This window comes from Cornus florida, unplaced genomic scaffold (assembly GCF_030987335.1).
Source record: "Cornus florida cultivar Cherokee Brave unplaced genomic scaffold, ASM3098733v1 CherokeeBrave_3.0.0_Hap2_Chr02, whole genome shotgun sequence".
NCBI lineage: Eukaryota > Viridiplantae > Streptophyta > Magnoliopsida > Cornales > Cornaceae > Cornus > Cornus florida.
In genome coordinates this window covers 32184067-32203617 of record NW_026775572.1, presented here as the reverse complement: position 1 = coordinate 32203617, position 19551 = coordinate 32184067, and the positions used below count along the sequence as shown (strand labels likewise).

Here is a 19551-nt window from a genome sequence, read left to right as displayed (position 1 = left end):
CGATCAAAGGCTCAAAGCTAGGGTTCGTAATCGCCTTTTGCTCTCTGTCGGCAAAAACAAGAAAATAGAAATAGTGAATATGCCGTATGCGATAGGGTTAGTGGTTTTATTCTTATATTTTTAATTTTACACTTATATGGACAAATTACTAATTTAGCCTCTCTTATTTCACAATTTACTATTTTATATTTTAAATGGGTTGTAAATGGGTTGGGTTGTAATCATGTTAACACGACCCGTTTAACCCGTTTAATTAAACGGGTTACACGGGTTGAACCCGAACCAACCTAACTTTTTTGTGTTCTAATCGCATCGATAATTATCCGACCCGAACCCATTTATATTAAACCCAAACCCGCCTAAACTGTGTCGTGTTTATATCATGTTATCGTGTCGTGTCTAATTTTGCCAATCCTCCATAAATGAAAAACTAAAAAGATGAAAAACATTATGAAAAATTGAAAAATAAGGAACGGAAAAGATATGTATTTTATGGAAACAAATAAGAGTACTAATGATACTTATTTAAGTTGAATTTTTAGAATAATCACGTCATATTTTATTTTTGTCGGTTTTAAATCGGGGTATTAAAGTCGTCAATAATATTATTTTTTATTATAAAAATACATTTTAATTTTCTTCTTCATCCTCTCTCTAAAACTATCACCTTAAGTCACATAAAGCGGGGGCACGAAAGTGGCAAAATTAAATCACAAATAGTGAGAATGGGAGCGAGAGCGCGCAGAGCGTAAGAACGAGAATGCGCTCAGAGCGTAAGAACGAGAATGTGCTCAGAGTATGAGAGCGACACCAGATAAAAAGGATTATATGACGTAGCTCTCACTCATATCTAAAACATAATTCTTGTAATTTTAAAAGGTATTTTAGTAATTTTTTAAAATAATAATAATAATCATATTTGAAGTAAGAAATAAAAAAAATTATTTAAATAAATTTACTATCATACTATTTTTTATAAATTTTATAAAGATGAGGATAAATTTGATATTAATATTCTTATTTGAAAAAAAAAAAAAAAAAAAAAAAATGTAATAACCAACTCACTATTCTATCATTTTATATTTATATTAGCAACCCATTAAATTACTACCATTCTAAGAAGTTAACCAGAGGAATGAGAATCAATTCCCACTTGTCTATGAGATTGGGATTTAATAAGGATTGAAATTTTATCGACTTGGAATGAATATCCTTCATTATCCTAAATTCCAGTCCATTCAATACATGCCGGCGAAGAACGGGAGAAGGGCGAGTGGCGAATTTTGTGGAATAAAAATAAAATTCCAAGAATGAGATCGGTTTTCTTGATGCCTCTATTGGTAGCCCTAGGAGTAGTAGTTGTTGCAGAGATCGGTTTTCTGGGTCGGCTAAGAACGTCGCTTTCTTTGTTCAACTCCTGGGCCGAGTCGTTCTATCACTCTATTCCAGAGATTTTCAGAAAGGAAACTATCTCAGTTAAGGGTTTTGAGGAGGTAAGTTCCGGTTTTGGTAATGATTCGAACTGTTTCTTTAAAATGTACCTATGCATAATATGCCCTAATAAATACACACATAACGAAATTTACTAATTTTAACCAAAACACCTAATTGTTGCATCTAATCGGGCTATACCAAGAATTCTTCTTCTTTAATCCTTTTCTTTTGTAAGGGTTATTTGTAATTATTTTTATTTTTATTATTATTATTTTTTCTGGCCAAAGTAGAAATTATTATAGTTATGAACAATAATGTACATGGCTATAATAAGCAAAGGTATACCTTTGGATTGCTACTTTAAAACAAAAGAACTAAAGAAAGGTCAAAACCTCCAATAAAAAGAGAGAGACAAACAGAGTAACAACTTAACCACCAAACAGATCAAGTGCATCTTGAACGCTCAAAGAGGACAAATCCAGCACCTCCCACCAAATAAGCTGAATAATCGGTGAAAAAGACATTGTAACTCTTTAAATTAGGGTATATCTCTCAATACTGTAGAAAATATTCTTCTAGCAACTCTATCTTTCAAACCATTATGGTGAAAAGTAGTACTAAACCATTGAGATAACTGCACTAAGCAAACACAATTAGGTAGCTGCAAATCCAGGAGACATGAGAACAGTTCCAGTAATTTGCATGTCTTGTATACTTTCTTTTAAACAATGCAATCCAGAGGCAGTCTTTTGATTGCAGAAAGTACCAAACCAATCTACATAAAGAGGCATTATTGATATCAGATAACTTTCTCACCCCCATACCACCTTCAACCTTAGGTGAACAAACTGTCTTCTAGTTAAGGGCATGCATTTTCTCATTAGAATCACTTGAACCCCAAAGGAAATCCCTCATCTTCTTCTCCAAAACCTTGATGACAGAAGTTGGCCACTTAGAAACAGAATTGTTTACCCAGTCCTGCATGCAATTTCTCATGTGAGGTGAGAGTGCGAATTGAAAGTTCTAATTGTGGCGACAACAAAAAATCATGTATCCATCTATTGTAGCAAAAAGAATGAAAAGAACACCTACGATCCTCAAAACACATCTTCTGTAGACATGGAAATGATGGGCCCTGGGAGGCTTGCATGCAAAACATTTGTCACATTGCCTCGGACGAAAACATGCATCCGGAATAGAAATTTATGTTATAATGCTAATGCTACTATTTGATAGATATGTAGCTCTATTTAAGAATTATCTACTCCACAAACTGCTATTCTTCAATATGTATTATCAGCAATCCAGTAAAAAATATGGTGCAGGTGGGTTGAAACAGAGAGAGGGAAAACGGAATTGTTACTTTTACACATGAAGTATGGAGGGGAGGGTCGGTCCATACATGTAGGCTGGTATGATTCATAATTGAATACTATCATAAAATCTAGGATTAATTGGTTGGATATATATGTGGGTGCTTACCATTTAACTTGTGGTTGTTTAAGAGCTTAAATGTTCAGTGTAGGATATGAAATAACTTGATTTGGACTCTCTCTCTGCACCTTCAATTATTGACCATTTGGGGATGTTTGGACGTGTGGTCTGTCCTCCATTTTATAATCATCTCTAAGAAGTAACAAAAAGAAGATGTTGAAGTTACCTGACATTGTATGACCAATAACCATGTACCCACTGCATAGCAGAATTTTCTCTTCTTTTAAGAATTATTCTGTAACTATAACTGCTTAAACAGAGAACATTCTCATGTCTTTACTAGTTTTCTCTCTCTAATAAATATGATTTATGCACACAAATATATATAGACTCAGACGATCTATAAACAATTGTTTTTTTTCTTTTTTATAACTGAGGATGTCCCAACTCCCTTCGGATGCAAGACTAATCCCTTCCGATACTTAATACCCTCTTTAACTGTTTCTGACACTCCTATAAATTGAACTCAAACCTTTGGAGGTTCATGTCCTATTTGTCAATTGTGGTTAATTAACTAATTTTGAAAGTATCCATGAAGTAGCCTTCTTACCTTGTCAGAATTTATATAGGTAACAGTCGGGTGTGGTGGTTCAATTGAGTTAATTTATCTAAATGTCTTCATAAAATCACCAATTGAAATTACATTACTTTTAAATTTGGCTGCATATTACATCAACTTGATATGCCGCATATTTGCAGTGCTTTTACTGGCCTCTATACCAAGGATATGTGCTTTATTACCCTACTTTGTGGCTTATTTTGTTATAATTTTCACTTCTTTTAATGTAATCACCAATGAAAATCACATTACTTTTTTATTTGGCTGTATATTACATTAGCTTAAAATGCTGCACATTTTCAGTGCTTTTGCTGGTCTGTATACCAAGGATCTGTGCTTTATTACCCTACTTTGTGGCTTATTTTGTTGTACTTTCACTTCTTTTAATGTAATCTTTGCATGATATGAAATATATTGAATTTTGCTCATTAGTTGTATTGGTAATGTATTTATTTGACTCTTTGAATTGTGTATTCTATATTGTTACACTGCCATATAAACTTTTTTTTTTTTTTTTTTTTCTGCGATGATTTCCATGCTTTATGTGAATTTATTTCGGCACTCTCAGTTTTGGTCATCTGTTTATGACCGTTGGGTTGTATATAGCTTTTTTCAAATTCTAGCCGTTTATGACAGTTGGAGTATGCAAGGGGCTGTTTGGAAATTCATTTCGGTACTCTCAGTTTTGGTCAGCCTGCATGTTTAGACCAATTTGGAAAGGGCATAACTCGTTTTAAATTCAAATGAGGCCAAATTTATGTCCAAATTGAAGATCTTGAAGTCTACTTTCCAATGGATTGGTGTCACTGGTCTCACATAAAAATTCAACCACACTGAAAGTTATGGCTGTTAAAGTGTGCCCAAGTCCTGAACATTTATGGTCTGTTTTAGGCTTTTAGCACATTTGTGAGATAGCCATCGGACCTTGTAGTATGGTTTAATCAAGTCTAAGGCCTTTTGTTAAAAGTCTAGGGACCATTAAAAGGATATGCATGAGGTGCATTGGGTCCTAGAATCAACTAAGAAAAGGGTTGAGCATTCAAATGAAGTTACTTAAAAAATAACTTTACATGAAATGCTAATCACTCACCCAATACTATCCTGCCCAGTTCTTGATCTTCAATCTTGAGCATTTGGGTTGATCATCTTAGGCTTGGATCCACTTCAACTTTGCCATTGATCTTTTGATGTTTGAGCTTTGAGTTCCATGGTGATGTGGCTTATTGAATTTAAATCTTCATGTAAGTCCTTGAAGTCCAAGGCCTTTGCTCTTGCACAGAAGCATTCACCGCGAAGCAATTGACCGATGCTTTTCCGGTGTTTTCCGCTCATTCTATTTGACTTGGGAGCAGAAGGGAACCGAACTTGATTCAACTAATGGACACGAAAATGATCTTTTAACTTAAAGTTCCTTGAGCTTGACCCATGTTTGATCTTGAACATTTAATTCCACGGATCTACTTTGTCCTTGAGTTTCATAGAATATTATGAAATTCACCACACTCAAGTAGACTATTAAATTCCCACATTAATAGGTTATTATCATCAAAATCATCAAGTTTCACTTGGCTTGAAACTTTAGGGCCAACAATCTCCCCCTTTTTCATGATGACAATTTATTGATGTGTTTCACAACATAAGGGATAAAGATATTGCATAAGCAAAGCTCCCTTTTCAATATGCATATATCAATCACATAAGTTAGAGAATTCTCGCCTTGTTAAGTTTAGAATATGAAATTGCTCAAATCAAAATCTAAAATGTTTGACTTGTCTCTTAACTTTTCTTTTCTTTTCTTTTTTGACGCCGGAGTCTTCTACTCCGGCTTCTATCGTTCTCTTTTTTCTTTTCTGGTGTTGGATCTTTGGTTTCGACAGATCATGCTACGTTCGTATCTCAAAGTAGTGACCCTACCATGTCTCAATCTCCACGGGAAGATCAAAAGCTATTCAATTGATAGAGATGTGGTCCTTAGGGTTGATCATCTGAGCATTGCAGAACGTGAATCTGTCTTGCTCGTGATGTGGGGTGCACTAAAAGGATCGAGGAGTTGGTGACGAAATCTTGGCAGATCTCGTGTGGAGTAAAAGTTTCAACCCTACCTGACGGCCTTTTCCTGTTCTGTCTACTATCGGAGGCCGAAGCTTGCAGGGTTATGAATTTGGGGAGGAAGAGATGGGCTGAAGCTTCCTTATACATCGACAAGTGGGATTTTGCAGTGGGTTGCTCAGCCGTGGTTGATCATGATAGGTTACGAAGGGTGGTGTTGTTCGGTTTGCCCCTCCATCTCTGGTGCCACAAACTGTTGGAAGCCATTGGAGACCTCTGTGGTGGGTTTAGAGGTGTGGAAGCAGATGATCAAGCGAGAGGCGAACGAGTTCTCCTTCTTGTTTCCGCCGGAGCTTTGGTGCCGAAGTTTGTTTTTGTTGAAGACCAACGAGTAGCCTTCAAGATCAGTTTGATTGAGGAAACCTCACCTTGCATCCTTCTAAAATCCTATTATGGGTTTGGTGAGGCTTCTCCCCTTCCATCTGATGGAGAATTCAACGGTGGGCGTCATCAGCATTTGCAGACTCAATTGAGTTCTCAAGGAAAAAGAAGAGTGTTCGCCAACGCACTGGCAGCGAGTGGGGAAGACAAATATCTGAGGCGTACGCATAACGCCCGTCATCAACGCTTTTCAAATCCTCGTTTTGATCGCCTTGATGGTAATTAACCACGTGGCTTCACGAGGGCCTTTCATGCAGCGGACTCAGATGGGCATAACGCGTAAGTATGGGCCTCTTTTTTCTGGGCTGAACGATGGGCCGTTAGGTTCTCATGGACCACAAGCTACACTTAAAAGGAATATTATGTGGAAGCCCAACAATAAGCTATCCATTTCTTTCCTCAATGATAAGCCCAGCCCACAGTTGCCCAAGTCCAACCGAAACAATGCTAAGTTACGCATTGGGCCATTTGAAGACTTAAAAAGAATGGTTCATTGGGGGCCCAAAAATCAGAAGTCAGTTTCTTTTCTTAATACAAAACCCAGTCCAGCCACCGAACCAATTATTGATCATATACTGGGTCGTCTTCCTCATGCTCCCTCTATGAATTTCTGGAACTCACCGGAGAAAAGGAGATGGATGAAATTTAGTGACGATGAGGCTGGTGTGGGAACAGACAAGAAGGGCTTCATCATCTACAGTGTTGCGCTGATTCTTTACTCAAGCCCCCTCCAAGTACAACTCGGATAATGGGAAGTAGCTTTAGACTTTCATCTCGGGATTCTCACAGAAACAACCATGTTTATAGATGGTCGAGGAAAGATGAACAGAAATGGACCTCCACTGACCAGGTATGTCCTCTGTGTCTCATTCTCAGAGCTCCCTTAAAACACCTTCTTCTTCTTCCTCCCTTTCTGGAGAGGTGAGGGGCGATGTTGAGATGTCAATGGAGAAGAATTGTGTTATGTCTGTTGTGCCCTTGGCACCTGCAGAAGAGTCTGGGCTGGTTACAGAGAAGATTGCCAGCGGAATTGTCACTTCAGGCCAAGCTGATTCACTCAATTGTGAAGTTCAGGACTCATCAGAGGGGTTTTGGTCTGAGTTGGGAGAGACCTTCACTTTCAGCTGTCTAATGAGCCAACCATGGCTTTACTCAAAGAACTTCGCCTTTATGTTGCTTTGAAAGGTTTTAATTGCATGTCGTCTGAAGGGGAAGAAGAGAATAAATTGGTTAGTTTCTTGGGCAGTGGACTGGGAGACTACAATATAGATTCTAAGTCGTTTACAGAGCCTTTTGATTTTGGAAGGGATTGTGATGAGGAGGTGGCTACTGATTTGGTTTCTATCCAAGAAGTCTGTTCCAACGAGTTTGTACCTTGGATGGAGAATGATTTCTCTGAAGTGATAGAGGAGGAACCTTTGGCAATTGAGAGATCTGGTTGTTTAGTAACAAATGTTGATTTGGGTAAGGACTGGATGATTGAAAACATAGGAGTTGCTAGTGAGTTGCTAGGTGTTTCTTTAGAGGGGAACAATAACCGTACACTTTTCATTCTTCAAGCAATAGTGGAAGGCAAAGAGGTTACTGTGACTGAAGAGGTAGTGAACCCGAGGCCTTTATCATCTTGGAAAGGGGCATAGGAGATCAAGAATCTTATCTCTGAAGTCAATTATAAAGGAAAGAAAGGGGCGGTGAAGGAGAGGGGAAGGACTAGGAGTTGGAGCGCGAAGAAAGGAGGAGGGGAGATCATCTTATTTGGTTTTTAATGAAGCTACAGATTATTTCTTGGAATGTTCGTGGTCTCAATGACCCGAATAAAAGGAGGGTGGTAAAGGTTGCTTTGAGGAAGTGGGGGGCCAAGCTGTTTATTTGCAAGAAACAAAGTTGGCATCCATTTCGAATGGGGTGGTTAGGAGTTTGTGGAAGGTTTGTAGAATAGGAGGTCTTGAATGTTGTAGGTACTTCGGGTGGTATCTTAGTTATGTGGGATTGTAGATGGGTGTCTTGGTTGGATGTGTGGGTGGGGAGATTCTCAGTGTCTTGCTAGTTCAAATTGGAAGAGGACAATTTCAGTTGGGTTTTCACTGGGGTCTATGGACCAGTTGTTTATATTGATCGGCCTTTTTTATGGGAGGAGCTTAATCATGCTTAAGAAATGTGGTCTCTTCCTTGGTGTTTGGGTGGGGATTTCAATTCTGTTAGATTCCCATTAGAGAGGTCCACAGGAGGTAGGAGGTCTTCTGAAATGGATCAGTTTTCTGATTTCATTGACGAGCATCTTCTAATTGATTTACCAATGGAAGGCGCAGCCTATACATGGTCAAATGGCAGGGACCCAGTCACTTTTTCAAGGCTGGATCGTTTCTTGATTTCTGGGGAGTGGGAAGAGAAATTCCCCGGATGTTGTTCAAGCAGTTTTAGCGCGGGTCATATCTGATCATGTTCTTTTGGTTTTAGATTGTGGAGGTTTGAGTTCTCAAAGGTCTCCGTTTCGATTTGAGAATATGTGGCTAAAAGCGGAGGGCTTCTAAGGGAAAGTTCAGTCTTGGTGGGAGGGAGTTGTTGTCATAGGCTCATCTAGCTTCATGTTAACTACAAAGTTGAAGGCTCTCAAATTCGATCTTAAGAAGTGGAATAAAGACGTTTTTGGGAATCTTGAATGGGGGAAGAGTAGAGTCCTTGCTGATTTTTATGAGATTGATCGCCTAGAAGAGGCGGATGGGGATGTGGAGTTTTTGCGTTCTAGAAGAGCTTCTTGTCAGGCAGCTTTTGCTGAGATTGCTAGTATGGAGGAGATATCTTGGTGACAAAAATCTTGGGCTCTTTGGCTAAAAGAAGGAGATCGCAACACAAATTTTTTTTCACAGACTCGCTAACACTTATAGAAGAAGTAATCGTATAGGACGTATTCGGGTGGAAGGTGTAAAGATATGGAGGGAGGAAGATGTGTGTAATGGGATTGCTTCTTTTTATCAGAAGCTTTATACCAAACCGCTTGCTTGGAGACCTAAACTTGATGGTCTTCATTTCGAGGCCATCTCCAAGATTGATAGGGAAGGGCTTGAGATTCCTTTTATTGAAGAAGTTCTAAAGGCCTTATCTAGTTGGAATAGGGACAAAGCTCCGGACTAGATGGGTTCACCATGCGGTATCTTTTGGAAAGTTGGGCAGTTGTGAATAACGATGTAATGGGCACTTTTCAGGAGTTTTATTCTACTAGTGCCTTTGAGAAGTCGCTTAATGCAACTTGGATTGCCCTTATCCCTAAGAAGGGATGTGCTTCTGACATTAAAGACTTTCGTCCTATCAGTTTAGTAGGATGTATCTACAAGCTTATGGCTAAGGTCCTTGCTCTTAGGTTGAGGGGAGTGATGGATGGGGTTATTTCGGACTCCCAGAACGCTTTTGTTGGAGGAAGACAAATTCTTGATTCAGTTCTTATTGCAGGTGAATGTGTGGACTCCAGATTGAGAAGTGGTGTTCCCGGAGTCTTGTGTAAACTTGACATTGAGAAAGCGTATGATCATGTGAATTGGAATTTCTTGCTTTATTTGCTTCAGAGAATGGGGTTTGGATGTAAATGGAGGAAATGGATTGAGACATGCCTTTCGTCTGTTAAATTCTCTGTTCTTGTGAACGGGTCTCGCGTTGATTTCTTTGGGTGTTCTCGGGGTTTAAGACAAAGAGATCCTCTGTCATCTTTCCTCTTTCATATTAAAAGTAACTTGGTAAAATTGACGTACTCAATTTGAGATCCTGACTATCATTATATACAAGTGGAAAATTACAAATATGGAAAAGAGAATAAAATCAAATCAAAATAAAGAGAATAAAATAAAATAAAATAAAATCAGAATAAAAATAAAATCCCTAAAAATTAGCCTATATTGAAGACCCAATAAATCTGCCATAATCGTTGAGTCAACTTATAGATAAGATTTCCAACACTCCCCTTCAAGCTGGAGCAAATATTTTGACTAAGCCCAGCTTGACTATGGAAGACTGGAGAAGAGAAGGCCCAACAAACTTTGTGAACACATCTGCAGTCTGTTCTGAAGAAGGAACAAAAATAGGATTAATGATACCTGATCGAACCTTCTCTCGAATAAAGTGAATGTCTACCTCAATATGTTTTGACCTTTCATGTAAAACAGAATCAGAAGCAAGCATAATGGCTGATTTATTGTCACAAAATAGCCTTGAAGAACCTTTCTGTACAAGACCCAACTCTCCCAAAATTGATTGAAGCCAAAGGAGCTTACAAGTACCTTGAGCCATAGCTCGGTATTCAGCTTCAGCAGAGGATCCAGAAACAACAGCCTGCTTCTTACTCTTCCATGATATGAGATTACCATAGAAAGTACAGAAGCCAGAGGTAGAACGTCTATCTGTCTTGCATCCAGCATAGTCTGCATCAGTAAAGTATGAGAGTCCAGACTGATTTCCTGAGGCATAGAACAGACCAAGACTAGGGCACAACTTAAGGTACCTCAAAATATGGTAGACTGCATCCATATGAGCTGAGCGAGGGGCATGCATGAATTGACTAATCACACTAACAGCAAATGTCAAATCGGGCCTTGTGTTAGTTAAGTAGATAAGACGACCTACTAAACGTTGATACACGGATGGATCTGGAAGTAATTCTCCTGACTCAACAGAGAGTTTAAGATTGGGATCCATAGGAGTGGAAGCGGGTCGATACCCAAGCATGCCAGTATCTTGAAGAAGATCCAAAACATATTTCCTTTGAGATAAAGAAATTCCACTACGGGATCTAGCAACCTCAATTCCAAGAAAATATGACCTAAGTCCTTCACATCAAAGGACTTTTGAAGATGAAGTTTTGCTTGAGCAATCCCCGAAGCATCATCACCTGTGATAATGATATCATCCACATATACCAATAACATAATGCAACGACCATCAGAGCGACGTTGAATAAAACAAGTATGGTTTGAGTGGCAGTGCACAAAGCCCATGGATAAAACAACATCGCTGAAACGATTAAACCAAGCTCTATGTGATTGCTTCAGACCATAAAGAGACTTTCGTAGCCTACAGACTTTCCCAGCATACTCCCCCTCAGCCCGAAATCCAGGGGGTGGATCCATATATATAGTCTCAAGTAAGTCTCCATTAAGAAATGCATTCTTGACATCTAACTGATGCAGAGGCTAAGAATGGGCAGCAGACAAGGAGACAAGCAGTCGCACAGACGTCAACTTAGCCACAGGAGCAAAGGTAGCACTAAAGTCTTTGCCCGGAATCTGAGTAAAGCCTTTTGCCACCAACCGAGCCTTATACCGATCAATAGAACCATCGGCTAAGTACTTCACATTAAAGACCTATTTGCAGCCAACCGTTTTCTCCCCAGAAGGTAAAACAACAAGTTCCCATGTATTATTATGGTGTAAAGCATCTATTTTCTGTTGTCATGACAGACACCCAATTGGGATCCTGGAGGGCCTCTGACACAGATCGAGGAATAGAAACGGTCCCAATCTTGCCCAGGAAGGATTTATATGCACCTGAAAGACCATCATAGGAGACATACTGGGAAATAGGGTGGTTAGTGCTACTAGAAAAACCATACCAATTAGGAGGATGACGATCACGGGTTGGATAACGGGAGGTGCGCTTAGGAATTGTAGGAGCAATAGGAGAAGGAGAGTTACCTGGACCTGGTTCTGAAGATGATTCTGGCAGGGGAGGTTGAGTGCGATGGCGACGAGAGTAGACCTGCAAAGGTGGAGGGAAACCCTGCATGGATGGAGAAGGAGATTCCAGGACAGTGTGATTTTTAAAGAGAGGAACAGGACGAGCAATAGGAGAAATCTCCTTCTCCAGATCACAAGAGAGAGAATCTTGTACCACAGAATTAGTACTATAAAAAGGAACAGTTTAATGAAATGTCACATCAAAAGAATGATACATATGTTTGGTCACAGGATCATAACGACGATAGCCCTTTGACAAAGCAGAATATCCCAAGAAAATACACCTAATAGATTTATCATTAAGTTTATAACGAGAAGGACTACGGTTATGAACAAAACAAGTACAGCCAAAAACTTGAAGAAGAAGGTGAAACAATGTATAATCAGGCTGGAGAATTTGAAGTGGTGCCTTACTACCCAAAACTCGACTGGGAGTATGATTAATCAGAAAAGCAGCTGTAAGAACAGCCATGTGCCAATAGAATTTAGGCACATACATACCACTCAGAAGACATCGGACTACAGACATTAGATGACGGTTTTTGCGTTCAGCCACGCCATTTTGCTCAAGAGTATAGGGGCAAGTGCGTTGATGTAAAATCCCCTTTTTATTAAGTTCAGACCGGAACTCACTCGAAACATATTCTCGTCCATTATCAGAACGAATATTACGGACGACAGTGTTATACTGGGTTTTGATCATTTGAAGAAACTGGGTAAGTAAAAGAAACACATCAGATTTCTTTTTCAATAAATAAACCTAAGTACAGCGAGAATAATCATCAATAAATGTCACATAATATCGATGTCCAGAGAAAGCAGTAACTGGGGAAGGGCCCCAGACATCAGAATGAATAAGATCAAACATACTAGGAGCACGACTCATATGAGAAATATAGTTAGTTCTAGTATGTTTAGAAAGCTCACAAACTTCACATTGAAACTTATGGTCCTTACATGCTTTATTTAACGAAGGAAACAATAGACATAGATATTGAAAGTTTACATGCCCCAAACTTGCATGCCAAAGACTAAAAGTGCGAAAAGAAACATCATAAACACTAGAAGTAGGTAGGACAGAAGCTTGAAGACTCGTTCCTGGTGGTTCCCCAAAGTAGTAAAGCCCATCATGCTCATAACCCCTGCCAAAAATCCTCTTCGAACAAAGGTCCTGCAACAAACAGTGATCTGGTAAGAATATAACTGCACATTGGAGGTTTTTTGCAAGCCGGCTAACAGATAAAAGGTTAAAGGCAAATTTAGGTACATGAAGGATAGATGAAAGAGTAATATCAGGAGACAGACAAACATCACCCTTACTGTGAATGTAAGATGTAGGGCCATCCGCAAGATACACAGATTGGGTAACAAGTATAATATTAGAAGAAAAAACTGATAACTCACCAGTCATGTGATCATTGGCCCCAGAATCCAGAACCCAAGTGGGCTGCTTAGCCTTAACATGAAATGCAGTAGGAGTACCTGTAGCAATAGTTGCAGTGGGAGCAGTTGAAGGAGCACTAACTCTAGAAGCAAGGGAGCCAAGCTGGTCCTGGATATGCCCAATCTGAGACTGAAGCTGGCTCAGTCCAGGAAATACAGTAGATCCATCAGTAGTAACAGGAGTTTCTGCAACAGCCGCAGTATGAGAAGAACCAGTTCCAGATAAACGGTTCCTAGAAAATTTTTGCTTTAGTTCAGGATGAAGTTTGAAGCAACGAGCTTTAACATGTCCAACCCCTCCACAATGGTGACAAATAATCTGACCTCCAGAAGCTCGTGATCCAAAGTTGGCTGCAAAAGCCATACTATCCCCAGCAGGCTCAGACACTGGTACAGGAACAATTGAGGGCTGAATTAAACGGTGCCTGCGTGCTTCACCATCAACAGTAGCAAAGGCTTCCAACAAGGATGGCATTGGTGATGCATTCAAGATCTGAGACTTTAGTGGTTCAAATTCTGGGCGTAATCCCATAAAAAACGGATAGGTATGCTGACGATCAAGACGTTTAACAAGAAGAGAGGCTGCCTCAGAAGGAAATTCACTGAGAGGCTCATATTGAGCTAGTTCCTCCCACGAGATCTCAAATACCCAAAATAATCAGTTACAGACAAATTCAGGCCTTCCTGCGAGGCGTTAGCAATATCTTGATATAATTCAAAAATACGAGCATCATTCCTAGAATGAGCATACATTTGATTCAAAGCAGTCCACAAGTCATTAACAGAGTCATAAAACATGAATATATTATAAATGCGTTGCTCAATAGAATTAAACATCCATCCTAAAATGGTGCAATTGTCCATATCCCACTGAGCATATTTAGGATCTTTAATATCTGGCCTCTTTTCAGTACCCAAAATCCACCCTGATTTGCCTTTTCCACCAACATAGAGGCGGAGGGAACGAGCCCAGGATGCAAAATTACGGCCATTCAACATCACACTAGTAACTCGTTGAGCCGGTGTGTGTTGCGCCAAAAAAAGAGTTTCTTTATTATTACTTGATTCAGCCATAATATTAAATAGGTCAATTCAACAAATTACCAATAATTTCAAATAAAGGAGGAATAAACCTGATTTTGATCAAACCAAGAAGCCGGAGACACGGCGGTCTGATCCGAAAATGTTGCCAAATATCCCGGCAGCCCTAAAAAATTACAAACACGTCTTCTGACCCTTAGTGCATGAAAAGACTAAGGGAATACCCCTACAGGGGTCGAACCTAGAGGAGATCGACTCCCCCTAGGACTGTCGCAACAGCGACTTGAAAAAGAGAGAAGGTCTGTGAAAAAAAAAAAATAGGGAAGGAGCTGTAACGAGATAGAGAGAGATGTTAAAAGAGGCGGTGAAAGAGAGAGAGATGGGGGAGGCGTAGGTTTGAGGCTCTGATACTAAAAAGTAACTTGGTAAAATTGGCGTACTCAATTTGAGAGCTTGACTATCATTATATACAAGCGGAAAATTATAAATATGGAAAAGAGAATAAAATCAAATCAAAATAAAGAGAATAAAATAAAATAAAATCAAATTAGAATAAAAATAAAATCCCTAAAAATTAGCCTATATTGAAGACCCAATAAATCTGCCATAATCGTTGAGTCAACTTATAGATAAGATTTCCAACAATATTGTTATGGAGGGATTAAGCAGACTTATGCGAAGAGCAGAGGATCTTGATCTTATCAAGGGCTTTATGGTGGGAAGAGATCCTGTCCATCAGATGGAGGTCTCTCATTTACTTTTTGCGGATGACACCCTAGTTTTCTAGTGATGCTAATGTGTCTCAGCTTAGATATCTGAGGTGCATTTTGGCCTGTTTTCAGGCTGTTTCTGGTCTGAAAGTTAATGTGGCTAAAAGTGTGCTTGTTTCGGTTGGAGATGTTCAGGATATTTCATCTTTAGCGGAAGTCCTTGGGTGTACAGTGAGTACTTTTCCAATTCCATATTTGGGATTGCCTTTAGGGGTTTCCTCTAGAACGGTGGGGAGTTGGACCCTGTGATTGATAGGTATGCGAAAAGATTAGCAAGATGGAAAAAGCAATACTTGTCTAAAGGAGGGAAAGTTACGCTTATAAAGAGCACTTTATCGAGCCTTCCCACATATTTTTTATTTATGTTCCAAATTCCATGCTCTGTTGCTGATAGGATTGAAAAAATTCAAAGGGATTTCTTTTGAGGTGGAAGAGGTGATGAATTTAAGTGTCACCTTGTCAATTGGGAACAAGTTTGCAAGTCAATGAAGTTTGGTGGTCTTGGTATCAGAAGACTGGTCCCCTTTAACCAAGCTCTTTTGGGAAAATGGCTGTGGAGGTACGGAAGGGAAAGACATCGCCCTTGGCGAAGGCTTGTTTCATGCCGGTATGGGGAAGAGAGTGGTGGTTGGTCTACTCGTCCGGTTTCTCTCGTGGGAGGAGTTGGGGCGTGGAAATTCATAAGGAAGGGATGGGACTTTTTTCTACTCATATCAGATTCAAAGTTCGTGATGGCAGATGTGTACGCTTTTGGGAGGATCTTTGGTGTGGAGACCGGCCTTTATCTTGTTTATTTCCCAGATTATATAGTATTGCAGTTGATAGACATGCCTACGTAGTTAACTGTTATCAACTTGATAGCAGAGGGATTACGTGGGATGTGCACTCTCGACGCTCTTTTCAGGATTGGGAGGTGGACGAGGTATGTGTTTTCCTGAATTTGTTGTATCGACAGGAGGCAATTGGTAGAGGTAGTGATGATATGACATTGATTCCCTCTTCCCAAGGTTGCTTTGAAGTTCGTTCCTTATTCTTATGTCTTTCTGATTTCGATATTGTTGATTTTCCATGGAAGACTATTTGGCGTTCTATGGCTCTAACTAGAGTGACATTCTTTGTTTGGACCGCTGTTTGGGGTAAGATCCTTACGATTGATAATCTAAGGAAAAGGGGCAATTGTCTTGTTAACTGGTGTTGCCTGTGCAAACAAGATGGTGAGTCAGTTGCTCACATTCTCATGCATTGTCCTATGGCGAGGGATTGTTGGAATCTTATCTTTTGTCTGTTTGGTATGTGTTGGGTTATGTCTCGTTATCCTAATTATTTGATTCGTATATGGAGAGGATGCCGTGTGAGTAGCGCTGTTCACGATTATTGGAGAGTTGTACCACATTGTGTTTGGTGGTGCATTTAGAAAGAGAGGAATAGTAGAATGTTCGAAGGGAAAGAATCGTCCACGGCGATTCTGAAACTTCACATCATACGCTCTCTTTTCAGTTATGTGAAGAGGAAGTCCTGTTCTTCTTCCGAAGATTTAATTATTTTTTGTGGCTTCTTTGGGATCTTAATCCCTAGTTCCACTTTTGTATAAGGGATGCGTTCCCCTCTTGAACGCCTTTTTATTTCAATTATTACTTATCAAAAAAAAAAAGTTAAGAACATGTATAAGCTGTAACAATGCTAATGTGACGCTAACTGCCCCTAACTGTATGTATTAAATAGTTTGATAGTTGATACCAGGTCTCATTATGGCCATTGTGCCAAAAATAATAATGACAAATATGGAGTCAACTAAAGACATGACTTGCAATTTATTGCTTTTATGCCTAAGCTATATAAGGTGCATATTACTGCTTCCCCTCCTATTCTATATGAAGGGCACAATATTGCTTCTACTCCTATCAAGCTAGTATGCAAGATGCCATATGTGCTCAGTAGTGTAAGCTAACAGTGTGCTAAATGATCTTCAAGTGCTCAGTAGTGTGACCTGGCATGTGCTAAATGACTACAAGCAATGTGACCCAAATGATCCATTTTCTAATTGCAATGAATTAGCAATTAATAACACAAACACATTACATTAAACACATTCCAAATGCAAAACACATTAGTAACACTATTAACAGAAACACATTACATTAAGCACATACCAAATACGAATTACATATTAAGTCACAACAACCATGATTGCATATTTTCTTCATAACACATCCATTATGCAAGTGTATAACACATCAATCCGCTATGCAAGCTGCAAGCTGCATATTTTCTCCCCCTTTTGGCGTCATCAAAATTTCTCCCCCTTTTGGCATCATCAAAATAAGCAGTGGAGTCCATAAAGGTAAGGAATGATGATGTGGGAGTGATAGCAAGTAACCAATTGCAGAGCAGAACGGGGCATGTATATTAGTAAGACATAACTTAGTACAGAACATAAACATAGCTGCAATAGTCCTTGCCTTTAGATTGAGGGAGGTCCTGGATGGAGTTATCTCTGAGTCTCAGAATGCTTTCGTTGGGGGTAGACAGATTCTGGATTCCACTCTTATTGCTAGTGAATGTGTGGATTTTAGACTTCGTAGTGGGACTCCTGGTGTTCAGTGCAAGCTGGATATTGAGAAAGCCTATGATCATGTCTGCTGGAATTTCCTGTTCTATCTGTTGGAGAGGATGGGTTTTGGTGAGAGATGGAGGAAGTGGATTGTTTCTTGTGTTTCCACTATCAGGTTTTCGGTTTTGGTGAATGGTTCTCCTTCGGGGTTCTTTGGAAATTCTCGTGGGTTGAGGCAGGGGGATCCTCTCTCCCCTTTTCTTTTTATTATTGTTATGGAGCCCCTTAGTAGGCTGATGAGAAGGGCGGTGGATTTGGGTTTTCTTAGGGGTTTCAAGATTGGCCCTGAATCAGTTCAGCAGTTGGAGATCTCTCATTTACTTTTTGTAGATGACACTATTGTTTTTTGTGAGGCTGATGTATCTCGGTTGAGGTATCCGAGATGTGTTTTGGTTTGTTTCCAGGCTGTTTCTGGTTTGAAAGTAAACGTGGGAAAGAGTGTGATTGTTCCTGTGGGGGAGGTTCAGGAGGTGGACACTCTGGCTGCTGTTCTAGGGTGTGGGACGCAAAGCTTTCCCATCTCGTACTTGGGTTTGCCGCTGGGAGACTCGGCTAGGAGGGTGGGAAGTTGGAACCCGGTGATTGAGCGGGTCGAGAGAAGATTAGCGGGTTGGAAAAAACAATATCTGTCAAAGGGCGGTAAAGTTACGTTAGTGAAGAGCACTTTGTCAAGCCTTCCAACGTACTTTCTTTCGCTTTTTCGTATTCTAGCCTCTATTGTTGGAAGACTAGAAATGCTCCAATGGAATTTCCTTTGGGGGGGTCGCGGAGAAGAGTTCAAGTATCATCTTGTCAAATGGGAACAGGTTTGCAGGCCTATTCGGTTGGGAGGGCTTGGAATTAGGAGATTGGCCCCTTTCAATTGTGCTTTTCTTGGTAAGTGGCTTTGGAGATTTGGTAAGGAAAGACACAGATTATGGAGAAGGGTTATCTCATGTCGCTTTGGGGAGGAGAGAGGAGGGTGGTCAGTTAGACCAGTCAGTTCTGTTAGCGGAGTGGGGGTGTGGAGGGCCATTAGTAAGGGGTGGGATGCCTTTTCCAAACATATTAGATTCAGAGTTTGGGATGGAAGAAATGTCTGGTTTTGGGAGGATCCATGGTGTGATGATAGGCCTTTGGCCCTTTTGTTTCCCAGGCTTTTCAGGATTGCTGTTGACAAACATGCTATGGTTGCTGACTACTATCGCCTTGATAGCGGAAGGTTGTCTTGGGATGTGTGTTTCCGGCGACCTTTTCAGGATTGGGAGCTGGATGATGTCACTGGGTTTTTGGCTCTCCTTTACGGACAGGAGGTGGAGGGGTCTGGGGCAGATTCCTTGATTTAGGTGCCTTCTTCTCAGGGGATGTTCCAGGTCCGGTCCTTTTTTGTGTGCCTTTCTGGTTTTCATGGTACCTCATTCCCATGGAAGACGGTGTGGAGGTCTAAGGCGCCTCTTAGGGTGGCCTTTTTTGTGTGGACTGCAGCTTGGAGTAAGATTTTGACTTTGGACAATTTGAGGAAGCGAAGGCATGTCATTGTTAATAGGTGTTGTCTTTGCAAGATTAATGGGGAGTCGGTGGATCATCTTTTGTTGCACTGTCCTGTGGCTCATGATTGTTGGAGTTTGATGTTTGGCCTGTTTGGTATTCATTGGGTCATGCCTCGGTCAACTCGGGAGTTGTTAGATATGTGGAGGGGCCAATGGGTGGGGGCTCAGGCCAGAGTTTTTTGGAGGGTGACCCCTTTTTGTATTTGGTGGAGCCTTTGGAAAGAGCGTAATGGAAGATCTTTTGAGGGAAAGGAATCCTCCATTGGGGTGTTAAAATTTTCTATCATTTGTAATTTGTTTTGTTAGGGTTAGGGGAGAGACTACTCCTCTCTTGAGGATATTGTTGATTTTATGAGCTCTTTGAGTTCATAGGCTCCGTTTTGTCTTTGTATAGTTTGGGACGCGTTACCCTTTTGAACGCTTTTAATACAATTTACTTATCAAAAGAAAAAAGATAGTA

The 19551-nt window shown here is 40.1% G+C and overlaps 1 protein-coding gene across 3 annotated transcripts in view; it reads left to right on the top strand.

Moving 5' to 3' along the window:
• The first annotated feature begins 1131 nt into the window (after positions 1-1131).
• Positions 1132-19551, top strand: part of LOC132294569 (uncharacterized) — a 42465-nt gene continuing 24045 nt past the window's right edge. For all 3 annotated transcript variants that reach the window (XR_009478113.1, XR_009478112.1, XM_059792475.1), the window contains exon 1: positions 1132-1493. The gene's annotated coding sequence lies outside the window, so the exon portion shown is untranslated. The remainder of the gene's footprint in view (positions 1494-19551) is intronic.